Source organism: Octopus bimaculoides, chromosome 4, assembly GCF_001194135.2.
Source record: "Octopus bimaculoides isolate UCB-OBI-ISO-001 chromosome 4, ASM119413v2, whole genome shotgun sequence".
Taxonomy (NCBI): Eukaryota; Metazoa; Mollusca; class Cephalopoda; order Octopoda; family Octopodidae; genus Octopus; species Octopus bimaculoides.
The window spans coordinates 55,546,970-55,560,183 of NC_068984.1; positions in this window are offsets into that span (position 1 = coordinate 55,546,970).

Consider the following 13,214-nt stretch of genomic DNA (forward strand, 5'->3'; position numbering starts at 1 on the left):
TGTGTGTGTGTGTGTGTGTGTGTGTGTGTGTGTGTGTGTGTGTGTGTGTGTGTATGTGTGTGTAAGCGAATCTCTGTCAATCCCTCCTTCTACCCTGCCCTATCGAATTCCTCTCAAACTACCCCGTACTTGACAACAGGTTACGGCCTGCTGGAAATTTCAGCTAAATTTCCTACGAGTCACACGCTTGTATAGTCAATAATGACTATACATTAGACAATATAGGTCGTGCGCTCTATCAAAATGCGAGAGTCACGACTGGAACGCCTTTTGCTATATGCTTGCTTGAAGATGGCAGATTTGGGGACAAACAACACCAAGCATGTTATGCTACCAGCCCATAAAGGAAAGTTTCTGACTTGTCACTCAACTAACTAGAGATCGCAAGCAAAATCCTAGCTATCCCTTCATTTCGTCTTAAATGAAAGGAAACAACGAACAATGTAGCAATGAGAATGTAAGCGTGTGTGTGTCTCTCTTATACAGATAACATTGCACACACACACACACACACACACAAACACACACACAAACACAAATACACACACACAACCACACACACACACACACACACACACATATACTTTGTGGAGATGCGTACTTTAGTGGTTACGTTGTTGATGTCTTGATCGTAAGATTGGTTTAGATCCTTGACCGGGCGATGCGTCGTGGCCTTGAGCAAAACACTTCTTTACATGTTGCTCCATTCAGCTGGTAAAAATAAATAATCCTGCGACAGACAGGCACCGCGACCAATTTGGGAAATATGTACACCTCAAAATCCTAGTCGCGCCAACAGCCTTTTGATCTTTTTTGATATACATACAAACATATATGTACATACACACACAGTATATATATATATATATATATATATATATATATATATATATATATATATACACTTACGCATAAACCCGGGGAAAACCAGCAGAAGGCGCTAAGTAATTCTTAACTGATTCGCAAAACCCACTTTTTATATGCACATTTGATTTCGTCTACATTTTTCTCCATGTAAATGTATTTTGTAAGTTTAAATATTCAACATTTTTGTCTTGCAAGAAAAATAAATTTAATTTTATACTCACTGGAAAAATACTAAAATTAGAGTGGAATTGGCAAAAATGTTTCGAACTTCTATAAATTTTTGTGCGCGGAATTTCCAGTAGAAATTGATGGCTTTCATTATTTTTGATACCTTCTTTTACTTCTGAAAATTCATTTTAAAATGAAATTAGTAATTGGATTTTCTCATCTTTGAGGTGTTTTACTGTGTATTCCAATCAATATCACTATCACTTTAATACACACCATCAAAGTAATAGTACTATGAAGGCTGTCTTTGATATTTAAATTGAACCAAAAACAATAGAAGAAACATTTAGATAATGCTCTCTTCTTGAAATGGTTTATTTAAACTTTTAAATAATTTACAATAAATCCTACCAGCAAAGGAAGTTGTTGAGAAAAGAAGACAAGATTCAGTAATTCTATCATATCTAAACTGGTATCAGATATGGCATTTGATTTTAACAGCTTGAGTTATTTGTGTCTCTCAAATTTTCTAACGAATATAGCTTCTTTTCCCCAAAACTACAATTTATCTTACCATATATCATTTTGTCGAAGAGGCCTCAGTATTGATATCAGGATTATGCTGACGGTTAGACGACTATTTATTTGCTGTTGCTTGTCTTTTTTGTTTTGTTTTTTGAAATTTTTGCTTATCGTTGTGAATTATTCTGTGAGGTAAAATATTGTGAGTAGCGTTTCAGTGATCGTAATTAATACTTATTCGGTTGTCAAGTGTGAAATTTTCAAAAGATTGAATAAAAAAATACATAGTAAATTAATTTGCAAGATATACGTATTCAAGAAAGAAGACTAAATAAATATATATCATTCTAAAGCTTTAAGTTGTGCGGCTTACTGGTTAAGGCATTGGACTCGCGATTGTAAGATTGTAGGTTCAATAACGATTTGTTTTCTTGAACAAAGCGCTACAATTTGTTTGTCGTTCCAGTCAACTCAACTGAAACAAGGATTAGTAGCAGTTGGGTGATAACTCCACGGTGAACTCACGTCTCATCCAGAGGAATGGGCGCAATATCGGTCATTTATACAACCTGTGACCAGGAATAACCTCCAGCCTCATGAATGTGTAGCCTTCAGAGAGTCAGTTCCTGAAGAGTCGTAGATGAGGTTCTATCCTTAAGATCATAGCTCATAATAGATGAAGTTATTTTCTGACATACACATATCCAAAGCTATGAAAAAGGGGTAATTTATGTTTCTGTGAGCAATACCGTTTTGTATATTTCTAAAATAATCCAATATATAATTTGAAAATGTCCACCAAATAACATGATAAGAAATTGCTACAATTCTTTTAACATATTTGTTATTCTTTCTGACCAAATTTCGATTAAGTTAGCAAAATCATTGTTAGATTTATTATAACGGATTTGCGTTTCTCACTAATTATAGACATAGTAGTGAATAACACCAACAAATCAGCCTACTATTAGGAATCGTATACGAATGAATTGAAATTCAATAATCTAGTTTATTTTGTATGATGCATTGATGTTTTGACTACCGCACACCTCTTTCATACGAGCGAAATCTAAATTTAATAATAAAATAATTCAAAAAAAAAAATCTCTTTAAATTTTAAACACGGAAACAATAGGCAGAAACAATAATTCCAGCGCAATATATTGGCTATTTCAAATATGTTATTATCTATTGTTTAGATTTCATAAATGTACACGCTATAAAACGCATATACAAGAAGAAACGGTAAATGGAAAACATTTATTTTCATAACCCTATTGAATCTGATCACTACGAGAAACAAATCTATCAAATATATTTTTTTTATTAGAGTTAGCTATTTTTCTGTATGAAACTCGAAAGAAATAACGCAGAAAATTTTAGGCCTTCTGAAATAACACAATGAGCTATAAGAAAACATTTACCGAATCAATGTAAATTCGTTTTTAGATATTATTTCTTTTATATCAGGAACTGAATAAAGACGTTAAAAACTGCAACACCTAATTTTTCTTTAATTTCATGTATTCCCGAGCATGCTGTCTAAAATATAACTCTAATTAAATGTGCGTGTTTACGTGACCTTTAGAATTTATTCAAAAATTATTTCTCATTTATTTCAATTATTACGCTAATAAAATAAATGGAAATGCATCCCACGCTATACAAGAAATCATGCTGCTGCTTGTACGTACAGAACATTCAAACTAATTACGTCTAGTGCTTTCAAAATAAATTTTTTTTTTCTTGGCTCTTTGAAATATCTACACTGTATGAACAATATCTGAATTTTATTAAATAATTAAATGAACATTGTTAAATGTACTGCTCGAAAATCATCTCAGTGCTCTTCACAATAATACATGGCTAATTTAACTGCTTGTTTTAATGATAATGTTCTCAACAGTATACTGACATCGACAACTGAGAATTTACTGATACGTAATGGCAGGCAATGTTTCATATTTGCGTTGTTTAGTAACAAAATAGAATAAGATCAATAAAAACGTCACTCTGTTTTTAATAGACTCCAAACTAAGATGTTTCGAAGAACACGGATACAATGAATTTAATATATACAGCAACTACGTGTTTCAACTAACAACTTACATATAAATATCCAATACAATTCGAAGTATTATTTAAATATGTTATCAGATGAATATTGGTCTTACTTTCATTCATTTCGTTCAAGACATTATTTTTCAAGACTATAGAGTACCAGTTGATATTGAAATATATTACACACATGCGCTAACATGTGTGCATGTGCTTGTGTGTGTGTGTGTGTGTGTTTGTGTGTTTGTGTGTATGTATGTGTGTGCGTGTGCATCTGTGTGTGTGTGTGTGTGTTGTGTGTGTGCGTGTGCAATTCTACATTTAATTTATTTATATAAACAATCAGTTTCTGGAATACGAAACACTTTCAAGAATTTTAAAAATTCAAAAGAGTAGATATTTCTGGAACGGATGTGAAAGAATATATTTGCAATTTAGTTTCTTTTTTTTTTAAACTAAATTTACACTGAATACAATAATATAAATGAATAGGTGTAATTAGAATGAAGATAGGTCATTAACACATAATAGCAATACTAAATTACTATCAATAGTTTCATTGATAGGATGGTATGTTATTGAGAATCAGAAGAAAAATTTGCTGAACCAAATCTAATATAGTCTTTCAAAAACCCAGTAACAGTTGTGGTGTAAATTCGTGAAATCACTTCTAAAAACATGAAACTCATTTTTATCATTTATTTAATTACTGCATTTGTTGCATGTATTGAGGAATAGTTTTCAATGAGTATTGAGCATTATAGTTGTCCCAAGACCTGGTTTTTTTCTTTGACAGGTTTCAGTGTTTGGCCGTTTCGCTTACCCATTTGGCGGATGGTGGAAATATTTAGCGCCCCAGAGGAAACTGCTTGCGATATTTGTTTCAGATCATAATAATCTGAGATCAGATCCAGCTGAGGTCAAATTAATATCTCAATCCCTTTGGGGTCGATAAAATAAACTACTGGTCAAGAATTATGGTCGATATTATTGACTAATACCTAACCTCGAAATTGCTAGCATTTTGACTAAATTTGAAGCAATTCACCGGTTATACAAGGATTAAAGATTAAACTCTGCATGTTAGGAGAGCACTCGGAAATATGAAGTGCCACATTTTAATGTCTATGACATTACTCCTTAACACACATTAACAATTACATCACCTAGATTGACAAAATTCTCAAGCATATAATATAGTGTCCTTATTGCATAAATCCATAAATCCAAATAGCTATCATAAATTACACTTACAATAAAAACAAACTTATTTTTCAAACAAAAGGATCATACAGCTTTCACTACAAAACAATTTTGCAATCCTTTTGTGTTTAATTTGATTGTATGACTCGCAGAGTATGATTTACGAGTTTATTAATGACTTATAAATATATTTGATATCTCTTTTATCAATCTTCTTCATATTTAGTATTTTGTCTTCAGTAAATCTTGGCTATTGTAGTAAAATGAGTTTATAGGAACTTTCTGCTGATACAGATAACAAGGTTTCTGATATTGTCCGTGACTAATATGCTTAATATATTTAAACTATAGTAATTTTCTGGGTGATTTATAACCTAGAGCTCAAAACTACTCATTAAGTTAAGCATCAGTTGCAATTTATTGTCAGTATTGTATTAGCAAACTCCTACTCGGTCTCCAAAACAGTAATGACACAATATGAACATTATTCATTCAATCATTCAGAATTTCCATTTTATTCTAAGTTCTATCACAGTCTATTTCTACTTGTATTTCAAATATCTATGAATTCAATGACTAGCTTCATACGTGCAATTGTCTATTTGGAAAGTCCAAAAGGCTATGTAACTCATATGCTACAGTGAAATTGTGTTCAACAAACTGACTTCCTCACATACCAATTATTTTTCAATTCTTTACAGTATCACTGGCTACTGCGGAAATATCTGAAAATTTACAAAATATCTATCTCACATACCTGACAATACACACTTCTTTGCTCTCGAATAACCAGTCACTAAAGCAAATTTTAATAGCTTGCTTCACTGGTTAGATACAAAAAGTTTTACAAAACGCTTGAATATTTAAATAAGTGTGAGAAGTTTCAGTCAGTTTATTCGTTTCATCTTGTCATAGGACTATAACCACTATAGTCTCACAAATCAAACTTCTGTCATCCTTATTGATCTCCAGATTGAAAACTATCATATATTGCCTATCGTTTGAAGGAATTTCCCTTTTGAATCATTTGAAAGATGTGTTCAGTTCAATTTATAATCTTTCTCAAAAAGATTTTACGTTATGCACCAGAATTATAAATGACATTATCTGATACAATGTATTATAATACACAGATTGTTTGAGGGATTTTACGACAAAAATGCCCTTACTAATATGATCTATTTAGGATGTGTAAATGGGAATTCGTATTTTTCACAAAGACAAAATTCTCAGTGTTAACGATAATGTTATACACAGAAATAAATAATTTACTCTTAGTATATACATATACCCTCAAATCAAGTGGTAGCAATATCTTTCTGTAGTACCTGGCCTAAACTTTAGTGAGGAAGGAGTAGAGGTGATTTACATTGAAATTGCTACATAGTCATCGAATAGAGAAACAGACGCGTTAATATTCAGAACGCGAAACATTGTTAAATATCTCAAAGTATCTTCAATGACAAGCTGCCGTTTCTATCACTTACCAATTGCTCTTCTTAGATAATATTAACTACTTTTATAGCAGTTTACTTTTATAGTGTCAGCGAATTGGTAAAATCATTCGGAAGTCGGTTAGACTACGTTACTGTTTCAAAGTCACATTTTTCGTGCTAGTCCATGTTAGTGGAATTATTTGAGCGCTGGATGGGATAACCTCTTCTTGCTAACGACACTAGTATACGCTGCATCGAATTCGTCTTTTTCTTGGGTAACATCGGTGTAGATGAGACGAGCATCAATGAGCAAGCTGTTATTTTCCTCAAACATTTCCAGAGGCATGAGCGTTGGAATAGAACTTCTAATGTGTAAATAGTCAAAACGTCTGTAACAGATGACAATGGTATATGGAAGAAATCTATAATTACTTGGTCCCCAGTCCATCTCACCAATCTACCGTTTCTCATCTGACTAAGTCATATGTTTATAGAACAAAAGAAAACACTGAAAATAAATTATCTATTCCAATATTATTTTGTGTATTTCATGTCATAGTATCACTTAGTTAATACGTTAACCTTCTCTTTATTCGCCAGTGTATTTCAGCTTTTAATTTCACACCGTTTCTTGTTATCAATCTAAAATTAGAACATGTATCATTCTTAAGTGGCTTCTGCGTGTAGCAAGCAATTAGGCTTTTTAATAGCATACTTTGAAGGAAAGAAGCAAAGCAAGGAGAAAAGTATCAGATGATAGATAACATTTCTAAACTTACTTGTGATTTTACTCATCCATTAGAAACTCGATGCTTCATGAATATAATAATTATTGCTGTAATGAATATTTATATACAGTAAGCATTTCAGGTGATATTTATTTGTCACGTGCTATGTAGATATTTTCAAATGAAGACTAAGATAACATAATCAATACGATGTTTTTGAACTTATATACATTAATAAAGGAATGTATTTTTCAAGGGTAAAGGCAGTGACTATGACCCACTGAAGGACTCCGAGTATGCTGAAAAGAGTAAGGGAGATATTGCAAACCGAATAAAGATGTTCGTTGTAGTCATCATACTTGTTTACTTCGGGTCTTTCACTGATAATGTTGTTAGCGGCGAGAAACTCAGCATTATCTCTACCTTCATTGAATTTCAGAAAGGTTAACACGCATGCATACGTACTTATGTATGTATATTTCTATATATATACACATACTCTTTCACTTTGTTTATTCTTTTACTTGTTTCAGTCATTTAACTGTGACCATGCTGGAGCACCGCCTTTAGTCGAGCAGATCGACTCCAGGACTTATTTATGATGCTAAAATATCTAATGGCAGTTTTTGAGAGTCCATTTACATGCCTGAACAAATGAAAAACCAGTCTCAGTTCTCATATTCAGGAGTTCAGGAGGCGTCGCCTAGAAAAAAGGATTTGGTACAATTCTTCAGGACAGGGAAAACAGAAAGAAATTTCCAATCATATAGCAAGTAACCTTGCTTATAATTTCCCACTCTACAAAAAAATGTTTTTCTTATTTTACGGATCCCAAATAAGTTTACTGAGGCTGGTACTAGAAACCTTGTTCCTATTGCTAAAGGTGTAAATATGGTCAGATATTCGTCTTTTGATAAAATTTTGCGTTGCCCCTACGTAAAAGAAATTCTTACCTTCATATTTTACTTTACATCTGTAAACAACATTTTTGTTTACAATAATTTTAAAGCAAACATTTACTTCTAGACTTGCATTCACAAACTATATTTTCATTACTACTATTATTATTATTATTATTATTATTATTATTCCATTTTATATCATTATCTTCAGTGCGATGGCTCTTAGCTATATTACCTACACTGAAAAGGCTGAAATGGGATTTGATTTTGGTTGTTTCCCCTTCTACACTAGACGACTCAAGTATACATTTCTTACTAACATTCTAAGAGCATTACCTTTGTTGCATTTACTACGGTTATAATTATAAAAATTAGATAATTTTTTTTTTTGTTAATTGAAAAACATTATCTTGGACAAGGTATTTGATACATAAAAGGCAACTTTAAGAAGTTAAGGGTGAATAATATCATAATATCTATTTTCCTTTATAAAGTGTTTAGAAAAAGTTTGTAGAAGGCCCTGTCCAAATTAGTCTTAATTTACTTAGCGAATGGAATTATAAACCAAATAATGTTGTTCTTATCAGGACATGCATTATAACGTTCAAATTTTTGAAATTTATTAAATATATAACGGGTGTGTCTTTTACTCTATTATTCATATTCTTAATCGTATGAGGATAATTAGAAGAACGTAGTATTTCTTTGATTGTCGTATTTTGTATATCAAATTTCTCATTTGGACATTTAACCCTACTTACCCTATCCTTATCCCTATTCATGGCAGTGCAGTTTATTTAAAATCTTTACTAACATCAGAAGTATTCATGCTATTAAAGATATTGATGCTCACATTTTTACCATAATACATCAAGTTTTGTCTATACACAGCTTTGCTGAGTACCACATTATAAAATTCAGCATTTTTTCAAAAATATCTTTAGACGATAGAACAATTGTACGAAATCCGTTTTTCCAGTTGGTGCCTCCAATTTGAAAACTGTTCTGCACATTGGTCCCCATGTTATAAAGTTCACACGTTAATATTGAAGGATAATTTCTGTACTTTATTCCATAGATATGAAGACTTAATGCACGCTTTTATTTCACCAGATCTTGTTCGTCTCGGAATGACTGGTAATGTCTGTCTGATAAAACTAATGTAACCCCTCCCATAGATTTATTGTTGCCTCTTATGTCCTGTAAGGTCTTATAAAGAGCTTCCATCGCACCTCTGTGTGACATGGTGCATTCATCCAAAAAGAATATGTGGCTGAACCTGAACATTTGCTGATGTTACAAATTGGACTGTCATTTGTGACCATGTTTTGCGGTAACTTAAAAGCAGAATGAGCTGTTGGTTCTCCTGGGAGAATAGTGGCAGCAATGCCAGACGATGCTACAGCAACTGCAATTCTATCTTTTTTTCTCTGCCTTACCGTGGAGAGAAGCAATGTTGTTACGAATGTTTTGCCTGTGCCACCAGGAGCATCAATAAAGAAAATTCCTCCGCTTCTTTCTCTGACTGACTAAATAATTTTATCATATGCACAACGTTGTTCTGGAAGAAATTTATGTTCATGTTCATTCACAAATGCAGCCAACTCTGTTATATCATAATTTGTCTCTCTTGCTATGTCTCTTGAATTTAAATTTGACGGTTTGTTTTTGGCAGTCCAGAGCCAGACTCTTGCAAAATTTTGCCTCTAATGGCCAAAACTTTATCCTCAATTTAAATTAGTGCTCGGTTAAAAATTGTTTCAGAGAACTGAATATTGATATCTGAGTTTTCCTGTTGAACTGCATACTTTAAGTCCTGAGCCATGTCCTTACGATGTTTTGACAGACAGAGAACGAAAGAGAAGTATGTTCGTGTGTAAGCGCAATAGGAAAATAATGATGGGCAGGTGTATGAATGAATATATCAAATACTTATACGCATGTAGAAGTAAATATATATGGCTATATGTATTCGTGTTTGTTAATATATTCAGAAAAGTCTACGTGCCGTTGCTTATTTCTGTCATTTATGAACTGCAATTTCCAGCAAAGTTGTCAATCTTAAACTCTATCAGGATCAGTAAAGTTTAAAATGATATTCGCAAAGATGAATGTTAATATTGTTAATATAATCACTTTCTCTGAATATCATTGTATCGTTTGAATGATTGTTCATCTTTCTTAGATTATATTTTAAATATGGTAAAATTTTATATGATTTTTTTACAGAATATAACTATTTCAAAACACCTTGTTTACCCCGTTTAGTTTTTCACTTGAAATCATTCACATGCTTTTCTTGCAATAGGCACATAAGTTATAATTATATGCTGAAAAGCCTTGAAACCATCATTTAGGTACAGAATAATACAGAATTTCTTTTCTAGCCTCGAGTTATATCAATACCGTTCATTAAAAATAGATTCTTTTTCTAGTATTTTATAAATATTTACCCCTTACAGCATTACTCTCTATTGCTGTAATATGTATAGCTTCATAAATAAAGAGAGGTTGTCAGGAATTTTACTAAGACACAATTTATTATGCATACAATACAGTGAAAAAAAAATGGATTCAGATTCTCCAATGCAATTATCAGATTTACTTTTAAGCTGTTGGCTTCGAAAATGAAAACAAATATAACCGAAGTGTCTCAAAAATAAACATGATTATATCTTTATGTTTAAGTGCTATGCTTAGAAATGTGTATGTATGCTTCTGCACGAAACTATGTGATAAGTAAAAACTTATACTTTTACTGCTGCAAGAGTAATGAAGTTAACGATTCTTGAAAGAAAATTCATTTGAAGAATTTAAGGCTAACAATTCAATCATACAGCCACAAACATTTCACTTTTCAAAATTTAACGCATATCAGGTACGAATTAGGTCACAACTAGAGATCTTTGTAAAGATAATGAACTCAGTTAAAACATGGCCCTGTTATTGCTAAATAAACACACGTTACTCTAAATATATTCTTTTCTACTCTAGGCACAACGTCCGATATATTAGATCGACACTAGTGTGCAACGCCTGGCGTGCTAACGTTTCTGCCAGCTCAAGCTTTGTTACTCAAAATATATTATACCGCAAAGTAATTACCTTACACAGCATTAAGTCAATGAAAATTCCATTGTCCTGTAAGACTAAGGATAAAGTAAATGTTTCTAACAAGTATATAATGAACGTGAACTTCTATATTTTTAACATTTTGCTTGATTGTATAATATAAGCTTGGGTAAATAATTCTAAAAGATTCTACCTTAACTTGAGCTTCTTCAATATAGGCAGATGTGTTCAATACAAATAAATGTCGGTTTTTTACAATGCCATCTTCAAAATAAAAACAAATCGTGCAAAACATGCAAAAAAATACACGCATACAATCCTATTTACAATCCTTTTATATTGCTTACAAAATAAGCATGACTCTTAGTAACCATGAATTTAAATAGAAGAGACATACATACATACATACATTCATACATAGGGATAGGTGGAGAAATAAATACTTATATACAGGCTTGATAGTCTACACTGTGTATAAAGATATTGGTATCTTTTTATATACAAGCTTGCACAGTAAGTTTAGGTACCCTCAATGGTTATGTGTATGTATGTGTGGATGACGATCTGACTGCCAAATTGATCGGTGATATATGACCAATTAGACTGTTGGCATAGAAACTAGCGTATCAGTCTACTGGGCAAACAATTTTCAGTATATTTAATTTGATTTCATACTAAATGATGGTAGTTACAATTTGTCCATTTTAATATTTGTTTGATATTAGCACATGGATATTGTGTTTAACCGTATGAAAATTGATTTATTTAAATATAATTAAAATTGGTTGTATTTGGGAAACAAAAGAGAAATGTTTCAAGGTCTAAGCCTTTTGCCATGTTACACACTCTGTATGTGTTCTTTATGCATCTGTCTCTTCGAGAAAAAGGTTCATATTGATCAAAGAACTTTCATAACCTTAATAATCATAGGACGAAAACTATTTAGTCGCTTATATATGTGCGTGTGTGTATAGATAGTCGCTTATATATGTGTGTATGTGTGTGTATAGATAGATAGATAGATAGATAGATAGATAGATAGATAGATAGATAGATAGATAGATAGATAGATAGATAGATTTTTTGCAAACAACTTGCAGATGCAAGTGTTACCAGTTAAAAGCTCCGCAAGTTTATGGGGTCATCAGGAAAGAATACGTTTCGGGGCTCTTCTCTCCACGGCATCATTGCGCACCGCCCAGCCCCCCCTCCAACCCACTGAAATGTGACGCCGCTTTCTAGATCAATGATTCTTTCACAAATTTTCCCTATAACGTTGTGGTAAAGTTTCTTTCTCACATACATTGTTACATACACACACACACACACATACATGCACACTCTTATAGAGAGAGAGATGCGTGAGTTGCACGCGTGTAAGAGTGTTGCTCATGAATGTCAGTGTTTATTCTTTGCATTTTTACAGTGTATATGCGGTAGTGTTGATTGGGCACATGATATATATATAATCTGATTCTAGATGCCTATAAAGACATTTATAATCTCTATACATAATTTAATAACTTTATATTCTTATATGCTGACCTTTATCATCAAACGGTATGTCCGTATCAGACATGACTGAACAAACTGTGTTCATAATACATAGAATATGTTTAAAGAATTTGTACATTAATCATTAATTTTTGTTACACAGCTGTCACCTTGTCAAAAAGTTGTTAATGGTTTGAAAATACAAATTTACACTTCGTTAATAAGTCCATTTGTCTAGGTTTTTTCTTTAGTTTAATCAGTCGTAAAGGACGTATGCGTGGAAAACAAAATATGTTCAGAAGGAAATAAATTTTCACTGTAAAGTTGTACTAGAGTCCCTTTCTCGCACACAATGTTACACACACACACACACACACACACACACACACACAAACACACACTTTGTATACATATAGGCATTGTTGTTGTTGGCACTCCGTCGCTTACGACGTCGAGGGTTCCAGTTGATCCGATCAACGGAACAGTCTGCTCGTGAAATTAACATGCAAGTGGCTGAGCACTCCACAGTGCACGTGTACCCTTAACGTAGTTCTCGGGCATATTCAGCGTGACACAGTGTGACAAGGCTGACCCTTTGAATTACAGGCACAACAGAAACAGAAAGTAAGAGTGAGAGAAATTTGTGGTGAAAGAGTACAGTAGGGTTCGCCACCATCCCCTACCGGAGCCTCGTGGAGCTTTAGGTGTTTTCGCTCAATAAACACTCACAACGCCCGGTCTGGGAATCGAAACCACGATCCTAT